Genomic DNA, 27,456 nt, shown 5'->3' on the forward strand with positions numbered 1-27,456 from the left:
ATTATTCTGTGTAAAAAATAATATTCTTTTATGAACGTAACAAAATCGCGCATTTATGCATTTTGGGTTTTAAAATAATTGCGATAAAATCGAATGACTACATGTTTCATATTTTCCTCTCGTGTTGTGCAGCTGCAAATTAGATGGGATATAATTATCGGAGTACGTTTTAAAGAACTGCCTCTAGTTTCATCCCATTTCCTACCCTGAGATTTTAAAATATATTATTGTCTTTTACAGCAATCAATAATTTTCTCATGCCTTCTTTACCCCATCGTATTCCTTCCTTGCATTCGCTCAAGTATGCATGAGCTCTGATAATTCCGATATTATTAGACCTTTTTACCTGGTCATTTCGCATCATCAGCAGATTCATCATTTTGAGTAAAAATTATATCCTTTAATTAACACAAAAACTCTTGTATTCGTGCATTTGAGTTTTTAATCGCAATAAATAAAACAACTACAATGTTTGTGAATTCAATTTTGTTTTTGCATCTGCATATTACTATTGGATTGGTTATAATTATCGACTCTTGAGAAAACTGGCTCTAAATTTTCAACATGCTGCCATTATTTTTAGACAATGGTGACTTTGTGGTACTCAAAAATTGTCTCTTAAGTTAAATAACTCCTAATTCTTTAACCTTCCATATACCCTCTAATATTTCTCGTTCTCAACCGAAATCTTTGACTCTTTCTATGGAAAAATTTGGAATCAGTATAAAAATTTCTGCATAAATTAAGTTTTCTTTCATAAGAGTAAACAAACATCGTTCATTTAGGAATGGAGTTTAAATTTAATTGGAATAAAATCAATATGAACCCCATTTTTATTCTTCTTACTTTATGTGATGGTGCAAATTTAAGTGGTTACCCTAATAATTTATAAGTAGAGAGCCTGTTTCTAGAATACAAAGGAATTAGTACACTTATTTTTTATACATTACTCATTGTTCCGTCTCAGCTGCACAATATACCTGTGTTATAAGTCCTAACTTTTAAATAAACACATTGGTATTTCTTTATAAATTTTAAATCAAATTGCCATACCCGGCTACAACTCGTATGTTTCGTTTCCTTCTCCATCCAATTATATTTCAACTATATTTTATATTCGAATCTTTATTTATTTCTCCTCACGTAGCAAACCAACAAAATGCCCAATTTTCCAAATAATATTCAGTGTTCTTTGCATGAAAATTTCAATCAAGCAGCCCCTTCCAAATTTGAACTACCCAGGTAGTTTTTTCAAAGTCCTACACAATGCGCGTAAATAAACGATTTCATCAACTTACAAAAGCCAACATAAGGTACTTGAAGAAAGTGAGACGTGAAACCCAATTAGAGAGCCAATGCATGATAATGGCTAGAAACATACAGGGTGATTCAAAAAGAATTTTGAAGCAGGTTGGGTTTGTTCGCTGGTTCCTGCACTGATTTCTCATTGTTGCCGATGCCTTCAGTACTGATGGTTCTACCTGGACGGTTGGTACTTGTCGGGTGTTGGTTATGGATGACTGCTCTGAGGGTCTGCCCTTTCTTCCTACTAGTTCCTGTTAGTTGTGGTATTCTTTTTGAATCACCCTGTATTTTGTGCAGCGTCACGAAGTTTAACATGCATATTTTAAGAGACAAAATATTTCAATGGAATTTGTTGCTCAACGACAAAAATTTTGTCTTCATTTTTAATCTGTGCGGGGTTCGTTAATTTCATTTAATATTTTGTGAAATAACGTGTAAAACCGAGAATGGTCAGTAATCATCAATGGTTGGAACGTATTCTTCTCTTGCTCTAAAGGCTTTTAGAAGACTTCACTTTTTTCCCACTCGTCTTAGGACTTCCTCATTATTTACTTGGTCGATCCATTTTATTTTCAAAGGCAAAATGCGAATGTACATACATACTTCGTCTAATTCCCATATTCTAATCAATATACCATAATAATAAGAACCAAAGTTATTAGAAACAATTAAATTTATCCATTAAAAGCATGAAAATAGTGGAGAAAAATGTTTGTTGAATATTATCAATGAATTAATAAGTATTTTTATGCAGATCAAACAGCTTCATCCATAAATTCTCTTCTCCAATTAGCCTTTCGTCAATTTATGAATACTTTCAAAAATTTTAATATATGGCATAGGCATTGCAGTCAATCTATGCGTAAAGAAAAATACGCAAATGTATAACAGATTAAAAGAGTTGCGGTGAGCGATTAGTGAATCTTTCAATAAATATTTACCTTCGAGGCATATGGTTGTTCCCATCCCTTTTTATAAAACATGATTTTTTGTGCTCCACGAAATGGCGAACTGTTATTACGCTAAACTAATATGCAAGTCGATTTTTTCACAAACTACTCATGGCTCTTCGTTAATGCGGTATTTTAATCTCCTTTTAATGTAACGATTTATATAACTGGTGCTCTTCACGTATGCTCTGGAAAACTGAAAATGCATATTTTTTTGTTGACATTATCGTATGCGGTATGGGAGTTGCGACAGGCTTAGGGATACACTCAATGCAGGTACAATATAAGATAATCTCTATGCATATATTTCAAAGAATACATTTAATTTTAGACACTCTCAAAGCCTATCGGGAAAGCTCATTTATTACGCTTAGCTGTGCGGAAAAATTGCTCTTGTAAAAAAGCGGCGACAAACGCTTTTTTTCCTTTTAGGCTATCGTTCCTATTGGTTCGCATCGTTAAAGGTGGGTTTTGATGATTTCATTTACTGCCTCCATGCATTAATTCTTAAGTTCCAATTCACAAATTCAGTACAGTATTACAAAAATGGTGAAAAATTTATTATTTCTCATTAGTGGTCCCCTATTGTATTATGAAAGTTGAATTATGATAAAGGAAAATGCTATCCACGGCATTATCGAGGGAGATATTTCACAAAATATCTTGATTTTATTCATGAAAATTACTCTCATAAACTATTCGCAACGTGATAATTAATGAATACCACTCCAAAAATTCTCAGAATTTGAACGAAATGAATTTTCATGCGATCTAATAAGGCATCTCATATTCTAATATTACAGGAAAGAGTAATTTTAGTGAAATGGGTTGATTAAAAACCAATACTACTCCTTTAATAAAAGTTATGATCCTATAATTATCTTCCAAAAACGAGTCGGTGGCCATGTCACGTCACTCCGTAATTACTTGAGAGATATGGGGGATAAACAGAAGGGAAAATCCCCCAAGGGGGATAGATAAGTGCGTAGAGGCAGATCAAGAGGAACGTACGGATGAATTATCGGGAAACTGAAAGCATGAGTCGATAAGGAAAAGAGGGTCGCAGTAACCGATCTAAAAGCTACTCTTCCGAGGGAGCCAAAGAAAATTCGCCGTAATAGTTAATGTTTCGTTTCTCTCGCAGCTTACTTTCTCTCTTGAGGAGCAAATTCTTCAGAATATCTCTCCAGTTCTTTAATTTATTTTCTTCACCCAGCCTTCGGCTTTCTCCTATGACTCTTCTCCATGCCCTGCAGCGTATGCCTTAGCCTTTTTATAAGATTACTCCTTCCATACCTTTCTGGTTCCACGTTTGTACTCTCTCAGTAAATAATAAGAAGACGTACAAATCTCGCCGCTCCGGTCGTATTATTCCTTATTTTGTGACTTATAATTAATTTAGCTCATTCGTTATTATATCTTCATTGGCTTGTGGGCTAACTTTTTCTCATGAGAATGTCATGTGAGTGTTGAAATCGGTCGGGGTGTACCCAGAGATGGGCAAAATACATGTCATATGTATTTCAAATACAAAATACAAATTACTTCTAAAAATTGTATTTTCGATACTAAATACAAATGTAATTTCAAAATACTCTATTAAAATACGAAATACATGCCTTCACCGAAGTTCTTACCTAATAAAAAATTAAAATAAATTGAAATATGAACTATTTCTAGAATGAGAGGCTCAAACATTCTTGCAACGTATCTATAGGAAACTAGCAATCCACGGCGAAATGTCTTAAATAAAATGGAGAAAAATGTCTCCTGCACCTTTGGGAACAGCGTCAGATTCTACAAGTCCCCTCCACAAATTACTCAAAGCAAAACTTCGTTTCGCAAAATACTCCACACGCGACTACGTTTTGCAAGTATACAAGGGTCTACGGGTGTTACAGAAGTAAATTAAGGGGCAATTTATCGTCCCATAGATGGCAGGCTAATACAGACTCATTCAGGATCCCTGCCATCTCGTCGCACGCTCTTTCTACTTATGCACAAAAAACATTGCATGTATTTTGATTTTGAATGTATTTTAAAAATACAAACTACTCATTAGATGTATTTTCGTTACAAAATACAAAATACTCTCAGGAAATGTATTTCCGATACAAATTACAAACTACAAAAGTATCGAAAATACGTATTTCACATACAAGTATTTTCGATACTTCCCATCACTGGGTGTACCAAACAACAAGTTACACGGAATTTTTTTATTTCAATCCATTTTCTTCGTTATTATCCTGAAATTTAGGTCTTTCATCATAGGACGCATTACTGTCGCCCTAATTTTCTTTTCTCACGATAAAAGACTTATTCACTCTCGAGCTATCATCTTTTAATTCCCAGAGCATGTAGATTAAATTTATTTTCTTGAGACGCAGCCAATGTTTACAAAAGATTCGGAATCTATTAACTGCCTCCATGCATTAATTCTTATCCTCCAATTCACCACGTTAGGCAAAGCACCACAATAATGGTGCTAAAATCAGTCACTTGTCATCAGACACATCTATTGTACCGTGATGGTTGAAGTTTGTTATTGTATTATATTATTGTATTATAAAGGTATTAGAGATTATATAAAATAGTTCATATGAATATTTTTAATCAATAACATAAAAATATTATGTGAGAATATTTCGCTCAATTATAGTACGAAAAGTATTTTCCTTAATCGTAATTCGACCTTAATAATATTATGTATATTTCTAATGAGAAATAACTGATTTGCACCATTGCTGTGATACTGTACAGAACGTGGTGGATTAGAAATTAAGAATTAATACATGGAAACAGTTAATAAATTTTGAATATTGTTCATACATTGGCTGCATCTTAAATTTAAAAACTTATCTCACTATACTGTAATGGAAAAGTTATATTTTTGTGATGGAGGAAAATGTGGACAGTGGGTCTAGTTCTTTTACTCTGACAATTAAGAGGTGATAGCTCAAGGTTTAAATAAGTTATACATTGTGAAAAATTAAAAAAGGCACATTATTTGCTCAAAAATGACACAGATGAAATGGTCATTATTTATAGAATTTTTTTCGAAACATTTCAGCTTTTGCATGACAATACCAGAAATTGCTTGTCTACATAAGCATTGCAATTATTACATTTCTGCGCGAAAGGGAGTCTCCATACAAGTGCTTGTAACTTTGAGACTGTCTAAAGCTCCTAAAGAATTATTTTTGCTGAAAGTATGTAATCAGCTATGGATTAAAATTTCTTTATCACACATCACATCATCAAAAGTAGAGCGGGAGTGATGCGGCCTCTTAAGTGGAGGGTGGGATGGGAAGACACGTCACGCTCCTTTGTCGAGGGAGGAATGAGCGCGGGTCCCGCATCGTGTATCCCGGCAACCACCCTGACCGCTCCCTTTAATTCAATTCATTCGCGAAGGGGAAGAACATTTATCCGATTTAAGGCGAAGGGCTCCTCTGCCTTTCTCCCCCGTCCACCCACACCCACCCTCACTCCCTCCCCACACCTCCCGTTGAGGAGGGCGAGAGAGTGGCGGAAGAAGATGCCTTCCCCTTCGTTTTTCCCTATTCCTCTCCGTGCCACAAGATCCAAATCCTCCCGCTCCTGCTCCTCACCCCCTTACATGTATACATATATCTGATTTAGAAAACATCTTCTTGGCGATATGTCATTTTTTTTTAGGATCACTGGATGAAATTGGCTAGAACGCCTGACTGGTAATCGGGAGATCCGGTTTCGAATCCCGGCTAAGCATAATATTTTTTCATGGCGAACTTCATCCTTGGTGCATTTAAATTTTTTATGACCTAAAACACAAAAAGACATCGGATAGTAAGTTTTAAAACACGATGCAAATACTTATATTTTATCACATATCTAAAACAATGTTCACAGTTTACAATAATATGCAATGAATATATAATTTTTCTCACCTCATTCCATGGTATCCTTATCCTGGAAATTAGAAGTGGCCAAAGGTGCCCCCCCCAAACCCTTATGTGAAATTCACACGCCTGTGGCTTAGTCTGAGGTATGCTCTACCCGCACCTATCCAAGCCAACTTCCAGGTTGTAGCACTGTGTGAGCGAATCAATCACTTATGATTCAAATGAAACATTCGATTTTCGTGAACAAAGTTTTCAAAATAGAAAGGGTGCTACTAGACATTAGAAACTGAAAAAAAGTCCAAAAGTGAAAGTTTGAAGGTAAATTTTTCCCTAAGATTATTTTTTCTATATTAGGTACGTGTAACATACAAGGTTTTTTTTTTGGATGATATCCAAGATCGCGGAACGAATTGTTCCCCAAGCATTTACAAAATAAATGCGTACAGGTAGCGTTGGAAGTCGACACGAAGCCTGAATGTGGGGAGGCGGTTACAGGAAGACAACGTGAAGTAGGATGTAAGAGAACTCTTAGAAGAATACTCAACATACATTCAGCCGGCTCCTTAAATTCACGATAAATTCCTCAAGTTTGGTGGCTCCTCGTTATTTACACTATTTTTGGAGTTAGAAAATAAGAAAGAAAGAAAGAAAGAGGAAAAGAGGACGGTAGAGAAACTAACTACGTATTTTGAACGGGATGAATAAATATAATAAAAAATAAGGATGTTCACTAATTTTTGTAGATCTAATGTACACAATAGGGAATTCCCAACCAATACAGAGTACCCAGATGGAACAGATGTTAATGTCTAGTGGGTAATGACATTCCGAATGTTTAATGCTTGTTTAATGGATGTTTAATACTTCGATGAGTTAATGCTATTACAGCGAGCTAACTTCGTAAAATATGGCCAAAGCACCACTTGAAGGCACATGAATAAAATTAATGCCTTATTATTTGTTAATATGTTTAGATGATATGGTCCACCCTCACTCTGAATTATTGGCTATCTCTTGCACTCCCATAAAATTAATGACTTCATGTGGCTCAACATTTACTTCGGATAAATTCTAACATATGCAAGAACTATTGCAAAGTCACTCAACTCTTACGTCGATAGGGATATTAGTAAACATACCAACACCAGTGCCCTTCGACAAAAATGATTGCAAAGATTTTATTGATGATAAAGTACAAAAAAGAAAGCTTTCCCGGCAATAAAAGAGGAGAAATCATTCTTCATCTCAGTTACTCGAGAACGATAAATTTTCTCTGCTACCATGTCATCAATCTCATTAAATTACGCTCGTGCACGAAGTTCGTTGATTCATTGTAGACCACACTTGAAGTTTCTATAGCTTCCTCCTATCCACCTAGTTCTAGTGACTCCTTATTCGGCCAATTCCTCACCACCGAGACCCATTTTCTATCCACGGTAGCCCTAGCCATCTGCCACCACCACCCTAAATATAAGGTCCTCCCTTCTGGAGTAGCCATAGAAATTCCAGCGTAATAATTAATGTTCCGTTTCTCTCGCCACTTCCTTCCTCCTCGGGCACCACTCCTTTCCCCTCTCCAGTTCTTTCCCTTATTTTCTACGCCCGGCTTATAGCTTCACTTCATAACCTCCACCCTATAAATGTTATCTCAGCCTTCTCAAAATACATTTACCCAGTTCTATTCCTCTCTGATGATACCTTGTACTCTCTTCGTCCGTCTACAAACGTCATCTGATTGCTTTCACTCCTTCACGCCCCCTCTATGTATATCTTTATGTCAAATTCTTACGAAATGATCCATCTGAACGACAGATCCGCAAGACTTACGGAGAGAGTGCCGCGAAAACGTTTTCAAATACGATCATCTAACCGAAAACATAACCGCCTTTGATGCCAAAATATTGACAAAAGCTTACAAATATTCAAAACAGATGGATGAAATGGGCAAGTTAAGTATCTGATGATAGAAAGTTGTATCAGTCTTCACTGGGTATAATTCTAATTATTATTATTATTAAAGTATTCTACCGATTAAGGTAGGTTTCCATGGAGTACTTGAGAAGAGTTATGGGATCCTCCCTGCCCATCAACCACTTCCCTCTTCAATTCACAATATGGCCCTTTCATTCTATCCAAAAATCCCATTCCTTTCCTTCCTCTCCCTCGTTTACCTAACATTCTGCCCTCTAACACTGTTTTCAAAATCCCCTACCCGCTACGTACACGCTCCATCCATATCTTCTGTCTCCTCCGTCTTTCATTCAAAAGCTGCCTCTCCTCACTCACCATGTCCATGTCACTTCATCGTTCCACCTCCTCTCTGTCCACTTCACCTTCTCCATTCTTCGCCACCCCCATATCTCGAATGCCTCTAGTCTTCTCTCGTCCTCCATCCTAAGTGTCCACTGTCCACCACGTTTCCGCACCGTGGAAAGCTACACTCTAGATCAAGCTCTTAACTAATCTTTTCTATGAACCCTTACATAATGAACCTCTCATGAGCTCCTTCCTGTTCAGAACGCCTCCTTTGCAATTCTCTTCCTGATGTCCTTACTACTGTAACCGTTCCCCTCTAACGCACTGCCTAAATAGTTGAACTGCTCAACCTGCTCAAGTTTATCCCCACCCACTTTTATGTTAAGTATCACATTCCTCGCGCGTAATGCTTTACAAAGCCGCATTACCTTGGTCTTCTTGTGATTTATCCTCACCCCATACTCCTCGCACCGCTCGTATAACGCACCCATTTGAGCCTGCAGTCCCCTCGCTGACTGGCTGATGAGCGCCTGATCATCCGCGAATGTCACTGAAAATTCTAATATAGGTTGAAAATAATTGTGTCACGAAAGTCTATCACTGAATAGCTGATGATGTAGAACCAAAATTACGAAAGATGTTAAGGCTGAAAAGGCACCGTTTTTAACAGTACCGAAACAATAAGCCAGGCGCTCCGATTGCCCGCGAGTTTGTACTGTTGCTGGCTGCTTTGGATGCATCGTGATCTCTGGAAGGCAAGGCCTTCGAAGTCATAATTTGTCCAAAGCATCCAGCAACAGGGCAAATTAGCGGCCAGTAATAACTAGCGTTTGGCTACAAGTTTCTGTAGTTTAATGATGGTGCATTTTATGACTTAAACATCATTAGTAATTTTGGATCCTCATGGCTATCCAGGGTTAAATATTCGTGACACAATTTGTCTCCGCCCTGTTTATTAGTGAAATTCACATTTGCAGTCAATTTTTCACAATTACTTAAATTAATTTTTATGATCGGTTTCGATACGTTTCGTTAATTTATACTTCTCACTACCAGTGCAATTGAAGTTAATAAAAAAATTACTGAAACCGGTCGTGAAGTAAAATTAAAGTATTTCTGGAAATTTGCCAGCAACTTTTAGCTTGCTAGTACTAAATCTCTGAATCGTTTTACATAGTCGCAAAGAAACCTTAGGCTTCAAATTAGGCCCCTAAGTACTGATTTCTCAACTGTGAAACCAATATCCCTAGCAATTATTGTCCAGATTATGCCAAATTGATACAAATCGATACACAAGAGCAGATTCGTGAATACTTGCGCTGTTATTTGAAAAATAGAGTAATAACGCAGTGCAGTTTGAAACTCATTTGAAAATCCGCCGCGTGCGTCCCACATTTTCCCTGGGAGCGGCACTAGTGAGCATATAGTTTCCCTGACTGGTATGTATGGGTGAAACTTGTTAGTTAAAAGCAGGGAAACTCTACCAAGCCAGAGGTTGACTGTCACAGTCTTAGATGAAACGTGGTATAAAGCTTTTGTGGCTAACATTCGCAAATATTCTATCATTGCCTTCGATTACGATGGACCATAAGGAAATCTTTCAATAAAACTGCGCAGTTCGTGAATCCCGCCTGTTTTCACAGGATACCCTCTAATACAGTTGACATAAGAATCAGGTCTTCACCCAAATGATTTGAAATTTGGGTTGTTCCCTGATAAACGCCAAGGAAGAAATTGGTTGACCCAAAAACGATGACCTCTTTCTCCACATTTCACATGATTCCATCTCGAAATCTTTGAATAAATGTCTTTGCAGCGATAACGAAAAGGACCCTTTCCAGAGGAAACTCTGTTCACTCATCTAAGCTCATCTTAAAGGCCTTTTCCTCAGCCACATTCCATCCGATGCTCTCTCTAAATAACTCTCCGCGTCCTTGTCGATGCAACAATCTCCCAACAGAGAAGGAGCGCCAGGCCTTTCCGTTGAGGCGCCTGGCCGTAGCGTAGGACTCCGATTCCCCTCGCACGGCATGCGGCGTCGCCCGGCGTTTATTGCGATGCCCTGGCGCCACCTAATGTTCCCGTTTCTCGAAAAAAGGACGGCGCCGGCGCCGCTCGGCTCGCCGCATCGCGCCCGGGCGGCTGAGGAGGAGACGCCGGCGTCCGCGGGCGTCGTTCCGGGCGATGAGGGACAACAAGCTGGATACGAGAGACGAGATTGGGCGCGAATATTGTATGCTTGTATTAAGTTGATCATGGCGAGCGGGGGAGGTTTTCAGTCCCCTTTTACTGGGTCCGGCGTCGGCACAAATAAGACTCCCAGCTCCTCGTAGAGACCATTCGTGTGTATTTTCATTTTGCCTTTTTTTTTGCTGTTGTCGGCCAAGTGGTGGAATGTCGGAGAAGAGAGGGGGAGAATATGTTGTCAAGCCGAGTGCGATAGAAGATATTAAAAATATGTACTGAAACCGGTCGTGAAGAAAAATTAAAGTATTCGTGGAAAATTTCCAGTAACTTTTAGCTTGCTAATATTAAATATCTGAATCGTTTTACATAGTCTCAGAGAGGCCATAGGCTTCGAATTAGGCTCCCAAGTAGTGATTTTTCAACTGGGAATTCCAAGCAGCTATTGTCCAGATTCTACCTAATTGAAACAGCTCGATGCGCAAATGAAGCTACGTGAATACTTGCGCTCCTGCTGGAAAAAATAGAGTAATAACGCAGCGTAGTTTGAAACTCATACGAAAATCCACGTTCGTTCCACAGATAGAAAATTAGAACATAACGTTGCAAGCTAGTATATAGAATAGGGAGGAGGGTTGCACCATACCAGTCTTGAGCAAAGATTAGTGCCTATTTATTTCGCATGAAATTGTTTCACGATTGACATGGTTGAATCCGCAAAGAAATTATAAACAACAAATATACTAATTACCACACTATCATAAATTACAATTTGTTGTTTATATTTTATCATGGATCTATTCATTTAATTTCTCCAGAAGTCACGTTATATCCAAAAATTAGAGATTGTTTGCATTTTACTGAATAAGTATGTACACGATATATAAGCATGAATGTGTAGGAAATTATAAACTTCAACCCATAACTCCATAAAATATATTTAAACGTTGAGAAATTTAAAACGTTCATAGATATGTCCTGGATTATCTGGAAGCTAAGTTTTTTGCGATAAGGATCAATGGGAATTCATTTTCGTTTGATTCCAGGAAATTGATTTTATAAATGGATACCTTCTGCACTCCACCCGCCTTAAACACTAGTATAATGAACTAGTATCACATTTTTATAATTTTAATAGAGTATTCACTCATAGAGGTTCTATCTGATCTTACCATATGACGCCGATACCAACGCTTGGAAGAAATATGAGACTATAGGTAATTGATTGGGGCGTAGTTTAAATGAAGTTTTCCTTGAGACTAAACTCTAGTCAGGGGAAAGAAAGAATATAACTTAGCAAGAATGTATTTCTCAGGTAGCTAATTGGTGAATTAATTTACAGCCGTAGCTGAACTTACAACAAATTTGAAGGTTTAATTCCTCATTTTTCTGTGAATGCTAATAATTGCGCATCATAATACTTTTCAGTATTTGATATATGTTTCATTTCAATTATAGGTGGCAGAAAAACTACCTTCGAGAGTGGCCCCAATTACATATATGTACAAATTCTACGTGAGATAATCTACGCAACATACGTGGAGGAGAAAAATAAGAAAAGAATGTGCAACGAGAGGAACGATCGAGAAAGGTGAGAAGTTTGGGAACGGAATGAATAAAGGGAAAATTGGAATTTAAGAATGAGTTTCTTGCCATTAATAATGAAACATACAATGTCAGGGTCACGAACTCTGGAATAGTTCAAAATGTAATGTTATTGCGATGGCCTATGTTTACAAGACCCTTGGTCCATCGCGTTATCGAGGGACTAAATGTCAACTTAGTGTTGCCGTAAGTGCTGCCATTGCAATATATCCGAAGAACATATAGCAGAAGTGGAATTTTTACAGCACTTAAGTCACATCAGTGTGCTCTCCATTACTTCACAACTCACAAAATGAAAATCATGTAAAGCAGGTGGAGCAGTTATTATTTCCAAAATACACCCACCTTGTGCAGTCTTCCTCCGTGTCAATAAGCTTATACAAGGAACTAAACACCATCAAAAAACGCTATGCGTGTATGTAAGCTATGAGTGTACTTAATTATACGTTGGCTTTATGCTACGCTCCTCTATGGCACAAATGTTACCTTTCCCAAACAAGACTACATTTTTGGTTGAATTTCCCTTCATGCTCAATAAATCTGATCGAGGAAGGTAAGAGAAGGAAAGCAGTCAGAGGAGGAAGCGATAAGGTTATCACTCACTTGCCACCAGTTTTTAGGAGTTTTGCGTGTTTCCAACAAATGAAGACTTTCATTCCAAAAAGAATTCCAGCATCCCCGGTTCATAATGGTTTTTCCCTGCCTATTTTGGGGTAATTTTCGTATTTAAAAATCTACAGTTTCAAAATAGACATCGCTTACCAGCCTAAGAATATAGATCCACGTGGGATGGTTTCCTGAGGGATGGAAATGAGAAATGAAAGCGAAATAATCCGACGGGTAGGAAGACGAAGGGGGAGAACAACCCCACCCCACCCTCTTACAGATTCCAACTTCCTCCGGCCTTCCTTCTCATCTTCCGTGGTGCGTGAGCGAGGGGACGGAGTAAAAAGGAACTAGCTGCGAAACGAGAATCCATTTCTTGCGGTTGCCTCTCCCAATTCCGTTAATGGATGCGTCGTATTTCCTCGGAAAAAAATACCGCGGAATAAGGTGTTCCGAATAAAAAAAGAACTCAAGCAGAGGTGGAGAAGAGGTAGGGTTTTTGGGATTGGGTATGAGAAGATGGAGATGAAGCGTATCTTTTCGAGCCAGAAGAAGCTCATGGAGAACGAGACCAGTTGCACTATACTGTGGGGAGGAGATGAGGTAAATATTAGCTTTTTTACGGTCAATTGGGTCGTTATTATAATTATATCAATGCTGTAAATGATATGCGAAAATAGGATTATTAAATCAGGAGATGATACGGTACGCTGTGTGTGGAATCTGGCTGATGTTGACAGCTATATTTCGTCGTTTGATCGAAAAAATAACGATATTACCTCGACTTCCAATATCCAGTCCTCGAGTGAGACCCAAAAGTTGCGCAACCCGCCATCTTGGAATGGAACTTCGACCACTGCGCGACGATTGAACATAAAGAAAATGCATACGCACGTTTACAATAAAAATCTCCTCGCATCGCACAGCTTGGATTTGTTTGGTAATTAGATCGTCAATCTAATCGGAATGCCAATGAGAAAGAATTACACGACAAGAGAAAGTATGTTCCTCAGTTTGTTGCCAAAATCCATTACTCACTAAATCCCACTTATTGTTTTCTCTCTCGTGGATATTTTCCTATTTTTTTCATGTACATATAAGACGAAAGCGGAAGTGAGTTGATGGTTAGGTTTTACCGTCTTCGTAGGAAAACTATTCTCTCGTGCATCTGAGAGATGGCAAGGGCATTGATGTGAATGCGAACGACTTCTGTTCAGGGCCTCTCAACCCCTCGGTAATGCTGTCACAATAAAGTAAATAAAGTTAAAAAGTTGGTCATAAATTAGTAATATTGTTATAACATTCTTCTTTGACATAGAAAATGTCTCCTACATCATGAAGGATGGGTGGAAGCAAATTCTGATATTTAATAAAATTTACTTGGTGGTAAAAATTATTCATATATGAATTTAACTTTTTATGAGTCTCATTAATTTTTGAATCTGTTAACAATATAATATTTTGTGTGAATATAAAGAAGAAGGGTTTAAGGTAGAATTGTGGTGGAGGATGTAGAAAGTTTGATATCGTATTTAACTCTTGGGCTAGAAAATTCGGCAGCTAACTCATGTTATAGATATAAGTGTGTAAGCAAGAAAATGTGATTTAATGTGTGTAAGCAGGAAAATGTCAGAGAGAATTTGATGATAGCAAACTTGAATGAGAATGTAAATAACAACAAAGCCAAGAATGAATATGGAGTGCCGCGATTCGTGGCGTTAAAACGTATGAGAAGCACACATGGAAAAGATGCAAACAACTGTGTAGTGAATATGAAGATGGATGAACAAATTGAAATGTATGATGAACAAAATAAACAAGGGCTCCACGTAGAAAGATGCAGGATGGGGTTAAAAATGACGTAATAGATGGGCAACTTACCTCTAAGAGGGAAGATAAAATCAAATTTGATGCATTTATAATTACCGGGCTTAAGTGCTGCATACGAAGTACTGTTGCTGAAGTAAATAAGATAATTATAATGAACTAAACAAATGATCAAAGTTTTTTTCGCAGTATTTTCTTAAAATCGAAATTTGCAACAGCTTTTTCATACATGATGAATTGGCTCCATCATATTTCACTTGAAGGTATTTTTAAGTCTATATTGGGAATTTAATCTTTCCTTCCAAGTGGACAAGAGTTCAATCCCCTGAGCCCCTTCATTATGCATTCGGATGGGAAACTTACTCCATTTAGAATTGAAATCTATGAAGGCCTATTGGCTGAAGCTGATTAAATACAGATAAATTTCAGTGATTAACTCTGATTTGAATATAAGATAGGATAAACAAAAATTCCCACGCACTGAGGATGCTGGTGTTGATAAAAGAGTTCATCATTATAAGGGTGAGAGAATGTCAATGGAATAAGGTGACTTTTCCTATGACTAAATATTTAAAATCTCAAACGATAATGGTTTCATCTTCTACTTAGCACCTTATTAGCGGTGTACCAATTTTTATGGGCTATTTGAAAGGATATTTTCACGTAATTTAAGTGATGTCATTACCATGGTCCATAACAGTGGAGCTAGGTGCTAAACTATGACCATTCGAGTCTCTAAACATTTTTTACCAGTTTCCGATTTATAACATGGGCACATTGAATTGAAACTATGTATGTTAAACATAAAAAAAATACTTTGTTATATTCCACACCTTATTTCAAATAGTACTATCCGGGGTTCTGCATATCATGCTATCACCAGGAAAACTATTCTCTCGTGCATCTGAGAAATGGCAAGGCCATTGATGGGAATGCGAACGGCTTCTGTTCAGGGCCACTCAACCCTTCGGTAATGTTGTCACAGTAAAGTTAATTGAATGAAAAAGCATACCATGGTATGCAGAAACCCGAGTCGTACCATTTGAAATGAAGTGTGGAATATAACAAAGTATTTTTATTTTTAACTTGAAACAGTTCAACAAAGTAACATCGGAGACCGTGTCTTACAATAAATTTTAAACTATGTTTAGCCTGATGCATTAATATACGCTGGAAATAAGGTAAGAGGGGTGAAGAAGAAAGTGATGCAGGGGAATGAAGATAGGGTATTTGGTGAATGGCAGGTGGTGTTTGGGGGGTGGGAAGGATATAGAGGGGAAAATAACTCATAACGCAGAATAACGAGTGTGGGGACAGCAAACGAAGAGGCACGGGCGCTGCTGGAGGAGGCAGGAAATGAGACAGGAAGTGGAGTGATGGCAGGACCCAGGTTTAGTGGGGGCGGGAAGGAGGGATGAAAAAATATCGGGAACGATAAACACGAGAAAAGATTTATCTCCTAAACAAACAGCGGGGAGGGAGGGCGAGGAGAGGGCAGGGAAGCACTTGAGAAGGAGGTAGAGAATGAAATATGTCAGAATGTTTGCTCAAGGGCCATCTCAGGAAACGTATAGCATGCAAGGAGTGATACAATAACGAAATACCACGGAAAAATAGGTATAATTGTGGGAATAATAACGTATTTTTGATTGGCGAGGACACCACTGTACCTGGAGAAGATGCTGGTAGCGAAAAACATCATAGGAAATTAGACGTTACGAGCAGAAGTGTTCTGCTATTGATTTCTAATCGATTTTAGGGTTCGAGATTACGCCTTAAGTGTAAGATCACAAAGTACAAGTGCTAAGCTCTTTCCACCTAGGAAAAATCATTGCTTTCCTGGAAGGGGTTTCTGACTATTTTTGGACCAACGTTTTCCAGACCCAAAGAAAGTGCAACAGTGAATGTGAAGACTCATTTTTGGAGCCACTGAGTTACTTCACAGGTATTAGTACACTTGTTTCCTTAAGCAGTTTCTGAAACAATTTATTTTGTCTAAGACAAGTATCGTACTGATGATTCCTTACTGATGATGTACTGATGATTTATATATGTGTTCATTGTTCTAACCATATTTTACATCGAATTCGTCCCTATATAATTATACAAAGAGTAACAAATTGAATTTTTCGCAACGGAGAAAATGATCTAGTGATATTTGCTCATTCTTATCCTCCGTAATCATTCAAGTTCCCTGAGGACGAAACCCAACTCTCACTTATTTTCTACATAAAGTAAGAAATAAAGAAATTTTAAAATAAAATCCGGTCTGTTCGTAAAGACACAAAAATACTCTTAAAATCAACTTCATACTTGGCTGTGGTAGTTACTCTTGTGGTAGGTACTCTTTGCGTGCTGTTGGTTAGCGCTTAAAAATCGTCTCCATACTTGCTATACTAGAATCAGCCTTTTGGTTATATTAGAGCAAATGAGACCAAGCGTGAGAGGAGAGATGAGTAAATAGCCGGATTTGAACTTGAAGTTTTCGGCAAATTTGCTCAGCCGAAGGGAAAAAGGGGGCCAAATAAGAGCCTGGAAGATGAGTATTTTGATTACAAGGGGCTTAAAATGTCGTGGTAATCAGTAAGGGGAGCAAAGCACTCGAGATACATAGTAAGAGACTCAGGCGCTTTCATTCATAATTTTATGGGGCACGAGATTAGAAACTGCTAATCAGGCATAAGGAAATTCACCTGCTTAAGTTAATAATAAAGATGTCAGTGACCGATCCAATGTCTCAAAAAGGACTTGTGATAAAGTGAACTACAGTGGTTAAAGACAAATTATGAGGCCAAGTGTATCACATGAATACTTTATTTTATACATTTGAGAGTGCTTGCTCACAAAAATGTCAACTGAGAGAGACAATAGAGAGCATTTATTTATTTTACAATCAACAGATTATTATTTATTAATAAGGTTTGCAGGTAGAAGTAAGGATTTTCAAAAGTTATTCCTGTCCCTCTTCTGGGAAAGTTCCGACTTGCCGTTCTTTTCAGACCTATGAAATGAATATACAAAACTTAGTGGGGTCAACGCGGATAAGAAGGTAATCATGAATTTGAAAGGGATGTAAAAAATAAATAAAGTTACTCCTAAGGATTGAAAAATGGCGTCGCTAACGTAGCATATATAAACGTGAGAATGTTGGGAATGAAAAATTTTACGAAATTTTGAATACTGGATCTTAGTTTTTATTTATATGCCATTAATACATCACCGTTTAAAAAGAACTATGGGAATATTCACAATTAAATAACCCACAGTGGTTTTCAAAGCGCGTGCGCATTGCAATAATCATGCATGATAAATAACTTCGATACTTGAAGAGAATATGATTATTTGACCACGCAATCGTGTGACTTCGAGTGGAGGTTTCCAGTGTAATGGGTCTCGTTCATCGTCTGCACGCTCAGCTGTCATTTAAGCCGTTCGATTTTTTTCGCGTGACGATCGCCATAAAAAGAATTTCCGCCACTCGGACAAGATAAGTCGGGCATAGCGAGGAGAGTCCACGCTGATAGCGAAATAATAGAAGCCATTCCTTTCCTGACGTAAGAAGGTAAGACAGAAAATGTGGGTAGGTAACGGCACCTTACTGTCTGCATTTTACATAGGGAAAAGGTGATTGGTACTGGCGGTTTTCCCGCGAAAGAAGAAAGGCCAAAGTTAACAGTTTTAGCATGTTTCCGACATTTTCCGATGATATTACATCGGCAGGTCACGTTTCTTGGCCGGCCCCAAAGACTTCCGAGAATCTTAACAATCTGTTTCCGATGGCATATCCGATAGTGGGATACCAGGAACTAAAGGCTTGACGAGGCCGATCGGAAGATGTTTGGAGGAAGGGAGCTGGAAGAAGGTTGTACAGGTGTAGTAGGGTGTACCGAATAGGTAGCGAGGGCCAATAGTGGGCCCGTCATCGGAAATTTCGGAAAAGAGGGTTCTTTTACGGAGATTTAAAAAAGTTAGTTTCTCTCTTCCACTCATCTAATATCTTCCCATACCGCCATCGGGCACTTCCTCATGTCTCGGTGCATGGGCAGGACAAATCTAAGTTATTGGCGAACGGCTGAAATCAAAAGCTGCCTTTTGCTCGCCAATAACTTAGTTTCGCCAATAACTTAGTCCCCTAAATGATAAAGGAACGAAAGGTTGCTTACTCTGTTATTGGCCTGTTCTTTTGTTGTGGTATTTATCTTAAAAAAAAACTGGAGGTTTTCTTATTATACTAAATATTCATATTACAGCTTCAATTTTTTCAAAGAAGGCCTCTTGATCACAGGATCTGGCAATTTTACTGGCTATCTAGAACTTTCACAGACTATCTAGGGGAAAGAAAGGGGTAATCAGCATGAAAGCATTTGGAAAGAAATTGATGCAAGCAGACATATTTCGTTACTTGATCTGAATGTACGAGAGAGACGGCTGTATGTTTACTCATAGTTATTAATGACAGATATCTCATCGAAACTTTTACATGGGAATATTAGAAGAAATAATTACGAATCGGTATCCCTGGGGAATGAACGGACGGTCACATCAAAAAAGATATAAATGGCAAAAATGTGTTCGGATAATCGAAGCCATTAGTATCAAATTAACTTACTTTAATCAATAGCAAGTAATGGTCATACCTGATTCCGCCATTTGTAATCTGCTAGTAAGTATAGAGTGTATAAGAGCTTCTCAACGTTATCCACTATCATTTTGTGCAAAATTACAGTTCAAATCCTTTTTATACATTAGGTTTGAAAACACTTCAGAATTAATTGCACCTCAACCCGGGGACAATAACAAAAAGTCACTATCCCGATTATCATTTCTTCCTCATTTTTTTCCTTAAAATGGAATGCCCATTTATCAATTTACCCCATAAACAATTTAAATCTTGGAAGAAAATTGGAACGAAATGATTGCTATCGACACAGCTTTGGCTAACGGAGGAATGTCTTAAATCGGAAAATATCGCGTGGAATCTAATACCTATCAATAGCGCGGGCCCATTGCACGTGAGCCCATTCACTCGAATGGAGACTGACCCGTAGGGTAGATGGCCGCTCATCACGAGAAGTCTCATTGAAATTGGTTGCACCGGACGGCGAAGTTCTTTACTGTGGAGGTGGAGGCAAGGAATAAATAATCAAATTCGTGGGTGACCAGCGTACATCACCTCTTTGCTTCGTTCCTCTCCTCTCGCGTTTAATTGGAACTGCAGGAGGCCGACGACTTAGTCGCTCGCAGAGTGACTAATCGACGTCAACCACGTTTTCTTTCGTGAATGCCGAACTTTATCTTAACAGTAGGAGGAAGATTTGTTGGAAAGTTCATTTTTGTCGGCCATGTTAACTCATTGGCAATTTTGAATACATTGTGCGGACGAATTTATATACTGAACGGGATGGGCGGTAAAACAGAAAACTGCCATTGCTTCTAGAAGGTAAAGCACTGATATATGCTGACTAACTTATTTGACTTATTTAATTACAACAGAAAAAACATAAGAAATTACATATAAGTGCACATATCAACAAAAACTGTCTATACAGCGGTTTCATTCTAAGGCCTTAGAAAGAGCCAAGATGTACCTACAATCGCCGCCATAGAGGTTGGCGGATCAAGGTCTCATGAAAGCTCTCCAAACAAAGCACCCCAGAAATTTACCTAATTTACCTCCTCTGCAGATGGATAACATCACCCACAATTTTTTGGCCTCTTCTTCTTGAAGATGTGGAGCGTATAATAGTTCACCATATTTTTTATTTCCCGCCCGTTGGTTCCAAAATAACCATAACTCCGCTATTTTCCATGCCATATTTTTAACAGCCAACTTATGGAAAGCAATATCAAACCTAGCTTAGCTTCCGATCTGAAATTCTGATGACACATCATTAAAAAATTTAGTTTTTTTTAACATGATACCAATAAGATAGTTTTGGTGATGCATGAAGATTTGATCGTATCAAATAACTAGCGATATATTTACAAAAAATGAGGAAAATTAGATAAGAGCTCCACTAAGTTCCACATCGCTTTAAAAACCAGGCCCTATCGCCAGTTTATTTGAGAAAAATTGAACTGCTTGTCTAAAAGAAAATAGTTATGTTTATTCCCTCCCAAATTCATCTGTCAATTAGGAATGGCAGGGACTGGGATATAGTGCTAACTTCGTGTTCCAGGGCTAACATCCTAGTAATGGCAGATATTTTTCATAAGTTGGTCGATTCCTAGCTGAGAGCTTTGTAGAGGTTACTCCGAGTACAACACTACGTCCCTCAGAGAGGACGTTAAGCCGAGGTCCCTTTGTAGCATTCATAAATCCGAATTAGAGTTTCATCCTTCCTTCCCTGTCAATCCCTATGGAAAAAATGAACTAAGCTGTCGGTCGTCTCTCCTCCAAACCATAACAAACAAGGTATGGTGTCGCAGGCAGAAGGGATAGAACTAATTAAATTGGATCCTACGTTTGGGAGACAATATGGTCAAGGCCTCGTTAGGACTTATGCCATTCATTAAGTTCCAAACTAAAAAAAAATTGGGCCACAAAAACAAAAATGAGGGATGACGAAGGAAAATTCTCGGCGTGCTGAGGGAGCCGTGCATTCCCTGGACGACCTCCATTGCAAAGCAGGGACCATAATTCAAGCAACTAGCATGGTTGGCCACTTTTCCCACGCCACTGTCACTGGCTAAGAGCTCCCAGCGGCGTGGAGTAGATACCCTTTTGAATTTATGCCCGCCGCGTCTTCTTGGGAGCCGTTTGGGGACTTTCGCCATCTTTTATCAATTTGATTATTTTTCTCATAGCTCCTTCTGCCCTGTACATGCATCCTTCCTCGAGGTCCCGAGTAGTATATAGGTTTTTCCTTTTTTTCTGTTCCATTGGAACTATTCGGCATGCAATTTTGTTATTATTAATTTATGTATTCGACCGATGAAGGTGGGTTTCCATGGAGTACTTAAGAAGCATTATAGTAGCCCTTTTTCATTTAGGTATTTCCCTCTTTAATTCACAAAAAGGCCTACTCTCTTTTATTCTATCCAAAAATTCTATTCTTTACCTTCATCTTCCTCATTTAACCAACCCTCCAACACTGTTTTCTACAATCCCGCCCTGCTGAGTACTCGCTCGAGTGACTTAAGCTTTAATTAGTGTTTATAAATGGAAATGTATAATATCTCTAAACCAGACTTAAAGTCATAAAAGCATTAAAAGTTGCAAATGCTGAATATAAAAAGGAGTGGGTTCAGGTGAAGTGATAAACGAATTGAGATCCCTAAGTATGTCCCGAGTTTCGATACGAGCGCTGCCATAATAGCTCTACCATAGCCGCATAATAAAAACGCGTTCATGATTGAAAATTACTCTGTTCAAGCCACGGGTGAAGGCTTCGGAAACTCCTAAACGATGGCCCTTGAGATGCGAGGTGACCCCGGGAAGAGAACTGGCCCTTTTACCCTCAATTTGTAGATTTCAGACGTCTATAGCTTGAACTGGAGAAAGTTATAACCTAGCCTATTAACCAGCTTCACGTAGACTGCTTCACTGTAACGTGCTTCACGTAGAGCCGGTTTTATGTCAGGTCATTCCTAACCATGAGATGATACCGCTTTCAACTTTACCTGGTGGTAGGTGAAAGATTTGTTTAGCTAGAAGTCTGATATTTTACAGAAGTTAACCAGAACTTTCAACTACCTCTAGATGAAGTTAAAAGCTTAATAGTCTTATGGTTAGCGTAAATCAGACATTATAGAAAGTAAGTGATTGTTGATGGTTCCAGAACCTTGATTATCCAATTAAGAACACGATATTGTTGAAAAAAAAGCCTCTGATTCACCAATTGATGTATTTTGTTGAAATCCTGCCGAAACTAGATAAAACTTTGTATGAAATGACTTTTTGAATATGTAAAATTGTTCGATAGTAAAATGGTAAGCTAGTAGTAGTCGTACGCCACTGGTTGCAAGAGCTCACATGGATTTTTTCAACTTTTTGAAACTTTGTAAATACCAGAAGGTTAGCTCTACAGCGTGAATTTGGTCACCAAGTGCAGACTACTATTTCAATGAAGGCGGATACGATCTCGTTAAGCACGAGATCATTGCGGAACTCCAAGCAGCACATTGTCACAAGAACGATATACACCATTATTACTGAGTGCGGACGACCCTCGTTAGCGTATGTAGAGTAGAATTATATGAGCGTGGGGCTAGAGGATCACTTTAAGGAAACACAGAATCTCACCCATATATATAATACCTAAAATAGTTTTATATCTCTTTGAAGACAAGCAAATCCTTCCAGAATTAAAACACAAAATGAAGGTGAATATATTTAAATTGAAATTATACATTTTCCAGCTCTGGGTCAAACCACCTTACATTTTTTAATTTATGAACGGCTTTAGAGGTGCATAGGTCCTAACGCATAAAATTCAGAGATATTTGAGGAAATTGAATAATTGTTCGACCGCGTTCAATGTGACTAGGGGAAAGATTAAGGCGGTGGAGATATGAGATGAGTTTTGGAGACCGGGTCGCAAGAAATTATCGGAGCGGAGGTAATAAGCGGGGATGAGACTAATGGATGCAGGGATGTTTACATCTATTATGGGTTTCCCTTGGGTTCCTGTACGTGAGATTTCCTTCACAGTCCTTCCGGGATGAGAATAGGAAGTAGAAGGATGAGAGATTGGAAGAACTCGAAGGCACACGGTGATGTGACAGGTGGAGAAGAGCCGATGAGTGGCAACGGGAAAGGAACGCGGCCACCCATTTAGGAAAACTAAGAGGAGAGGAAGTAATGGTGTTATACATGCTGTAAACGACGCGTAATGACTAGCACCAAGTCATTAATCCGTAGATCAGTTTGACGTGGCTTTCCAATCCGTTGTCATATCTGCTTACCTTTTCGTATATAAGTAATTATTTTCTTTTACATCCTTAATATTTTTTCTAAGTAAAATATCCGGAACTGTCCCTTGCCTTACCTCTCGACCTCTTGTCCTTCAACGATGGTCTTCATCATGCCGCATGATGTGGCCGATGAAATTATTCCGTCTTCTTCAAAGGGTTTTTAGAAGACTTCTTTTAATTTCTTTTAATTTTTAAAAGTTTCGCATAATTTTCTCAGCACTTCCTCAATACTCATTTGATAAATTATCAATAAATGGTATAGATAAAGATATTTCAAGACCATAGGATTGCAAGAATAATGGAATGGGTTTGATTGTCAACCAAAATGGCTGTAGCTTGAACACGGTTGTGAAGTCCATTATTCCAGTATTTACAAGAGCACTGGTAAAGCGCATGTTTTTATTTTACTGTAGCCGGAGCTGTATAGGTCCCTAATGCCCCTATTGGGATGCTAAGACTACTATTCAAGAGAATTTAACTTTTCAAATCATGGGAGTGTACTTGGTTCATTTGTATTTATAAAGAAAGCTTCATCCTGGGTTTAGTAAAATCTCACTTGAGACCACTGCCCAAGTCGGCGGTAGAACAAAAGCAATAGATGGGAACATAAATCTTTCACGTTAGCCCTTGCGCACGTTGCACTTTTACATGAGGAAAAACATGGCAATTTTCTGCATCTATCAATTCACACATCATATATTTCCAGCCAAATATTTTCATATTTGATATTTTACATAAATCTCTATTCAACCCATGCTTAATGTATCTAATAAAGGCAAGTGTAAACGAAACATTGTTTTTCTGGCTGTTGCAGGAGAACTTCACCAGGCTGTGGTGGCTACTGATCGCAACCGATGAAAAGATTCATACCAAGTGGACTTCCTCCGAAGGAATTAATGGGATGTAGAAGGAAGAAACTCAAGTCAGAAGCTAACGGCCCGATCAGGGAGGAGAGCCATCCGGTGCTGTCCTTGTGGAACCCTTGGCATATAAGATGGTGAGGAGGGGTCCTTCGCCTAAGAAGAGTAGGAGGTATCTACTCTCTCATTCAAAAGGGGGAAATTAAGAGGGCACGCAACATCGGAAAAAAGTGTAAATAAACTAATAGAACTGGTTATTTTCCATCTATCAATGAAGGCATCACACAACACTGCATTCTCATATCAATGTATACTGCTGGAGAAAAGGACGCGAAATTCGACTTTTTTCACAAAATCCCAGCTGAAAGCTCAACAGCATATGTTAACTCTATTCTGTAACTTTTTAAGCAATCATAGAATGAGCAGCGATACTCCCTGTACTCATATATTATTCACAGGCCAATTTTTGTACCAATGGCATAAAAAAATCTTTTGGGAGAAAGAAACTGCAGGAAATGATGTAGGAAAAAAAAACTGTTCACCTAATTTTTCCTCAAAAACCAATATTAAAATGAACTACGCCTCCTATTCCCTGCGGATATTCATACTTCACTTAGAATATACGTGCTTAAAACGTCATGAGCACCATTTAGCAATGCTCTGCAGTGAAGATGTCGGTCGAGGTTATGTATCCTCACAGGATGAGATTGATGGGCGTAGTGAGCCATTCTTGGCCGTCGTTCGTAGTCACACTTAGAAGGAGAAGGCACATTTGAAGAGATTGATCGGAGCTCAAGTGATTTCTTTACTCTTCAGCCCACCGCAGAACTGTGATTGACCTTCCTCCTGCAATCAAATTGGTTCTCACTTCCTTTCCCATTGATCCTTGACTGGTCTGCCGACGAGTTCTCGTGGAGGATACGATAATCCCTTCCTTCCAACACTGAAGGAAGGAAGTTAGCACCAAAGGCCTCTTCCTCGAACAAAATTCTCTCCTTCTACGTTGTTTACATAACCTTTCATTTACTATCTTGAATTTTTACTTCAATTTGAATACACCGAGCCGAAAATAATTGGTAGAAATTCAAACCTTTCACGTGGAAAGTAGTATGTCAAAAACATTTCCGCTGGTATCGGTCAGATCAATTTGTCTAGTACTTCATAAGATGCGATTTTATCGATAATTATTTTCAGCTGAAAATTAAGGCCGAAAACTTTATAATTATTTTCAGCCGAAAATAATTATAAAGTTTTCGGCCTTAAATAAAAATATTCTGGTTAAAATGGGTAGGGTAATGAGTAGATATCAACTGAAAATAAGCACGAAGAAAACCAAGATCTTAGTATGCAGCAGAAGAGAAGAAGTCAAGACCAACATTAAAATAGGGAGGCAAAAACTGATAGAGGTGGATGAATTCTGTTATTTGGGAAGCAAGATAACTAGTGACGGGAGAAGCAAGAAAGAAATTAGCAGCAGAATAGCCCAGGCGAAGAGAGCATTCCACCAAAAGAGAGACCTGCTTACAGCGGGAAACTTAAATATGGATGTAAAGAAACAATTTATAACAACCTACATCTGGAGTATGCTCCTATACGGAAGTGAGGCATGGACAATGACCGCAGCGGAGAAAGCAAGGATAGAGGCCTTTGAAATGTGGTGCTACAGAAGAATGATGAAAATCAAATGGATCGACCGAGTTAGTAACGAGGAAGTCCTAAGAAGGGTAGGAGAGAAGAGAAGCCTCATGAAAACCTTAATAAGAAGACGGAACAACCTTATAGGCCACATCTTGAGACATGATGGCCTGATGAAGACAATCGTCGAAGGACAGGTGGAAGGCAAGAATGGAAAAGGAAGACCTCGAACAAAATATATGGAACAAGTAAAGAGAGATGTGAAAGAGAAGAAATACGTTGGAGTGAAAAGATTAGCTGATATGAGAACTGAGTGGAGAGCTGCGTCAAACCAATCCTAGGATTGTTGACCAGTGATGATGATGAATCAGTTTATCATTCCATCAAAATGGCGCCCATCCGAAGAATTTCTTGCAAAGAATTTTAAAATAAATGCTAAATATTTTTCATATAACTTCATATTAGTTTAGAATTTATACTATTACTTCCATCAATATCCTTGTTAATTTCAGATCGCTCCAGCCAACACTACATGGTTTATTTTATAGGCATCAGTTATTATTAAGCGATTGCATTCCAACATTATTTCATGGAGAAAGAACGGCCACTTAGCTCTAGTTGAAATATAAGTCCAAATCTAGAATGTCCACGGCCCCTCAAGCATTAAAAAGGTGAACATGAGATGAAATCGTTGAAAAAACAATAGTTAACAAAAATAATGAAAATAACAATTTCTGCAGAAAATAAAGCATCGTTTTCTATTTTATTATTTCGATGTATGAACTTTATTATGATATCTTTTGTCTCCGTTAACACCAGCTCAGCTGCATTCCTAATGAATGTGAAGCACAGAGCCATCTGATTTCATTCTAAAATAAGTTGGAGCTCGCAGTAGTGAATAAAACCGATGAATAACCGCGGTCGTTGAATACCTGCACCTATCTTACGAGATTGAACAACTTAATCATCAATTTCGGTGAGAAAAAAAATCCTGTTTTCGATGTACTTTGCATTGTATGAAAATAATACTTTCCTTGTATATTCCATGAAGTTTTTACTTGATTAATTATTTAACACATACAATTTTAAGAAAAAAATGTAGTACGCAATTGAATGTAAAGACATAAATAAAAATTTAGTACTCAAAAATTTATTTGAAAGAAAGGCCAATCATAATTTATTTATAGTTTTATAGTAATATTTAGTATTTGTAATGATAAAAGAAAATTTATTTTTCAATAGACCTTACGAGATAGAAGTGTTCAGGTCTAAAAGAAAAAAAATGATAGATAATGAGTGAGAGGCAGAATGGGAGAAAGGAAGTCGGTGAGAATAGCAATGCGAAAACGGCAGTCTTTCGTTTTAATGGGGCGAGGAGCATGGGAAAGGAAGGGAAAGGCGTTTGCTAAAGCTTCACTTACCGGG

At 38.1% G+C, this 27,456-nt stretch overlaps 1 long non-coding RNA gene across 4 annotated transcripts in view; it reads left to right on the forward strand.

The window, feature by feature from the left end:
- Window positions 1-27,456, forward strand: part of LOC124171603 — a 138,829-nt gene that overhangs the window by 62,664 nt on the left and 48,709 nt on the right. For 3 of the 4 annotated variants that reach the window (XR_006867863.1, XR_006867864.1, XR_006867865.1), the window contains exons 3-4: window positions 12,041-12,173; window positions 24,351-24,533. This is a non-coding gene — a long non-coding RNA (uncharacterized LOC124171603). Of the gene's footprint in view, window positions 1-12,040; window positions 12,174-24,350; window positions 24,569-27,456 lie in introns of all 4 variants that reach the window. The other variant, XR_006867866.1, reaches the window with a different exon arrangement.

Source organism: Ischnura elegans, chromosome 1, assembly GCF_921293095.1.
Source record: "Ischnura elegans chromosome 1, ioIscEleg1.1, whole genome shotgun sequence".
Classification (NCBI taxonomy): Eukaryota; Metazoa; Arthropoda; class Insecta; order Odonata; family Coenagrionidae; genus Ischnura; species Ischnura elegans.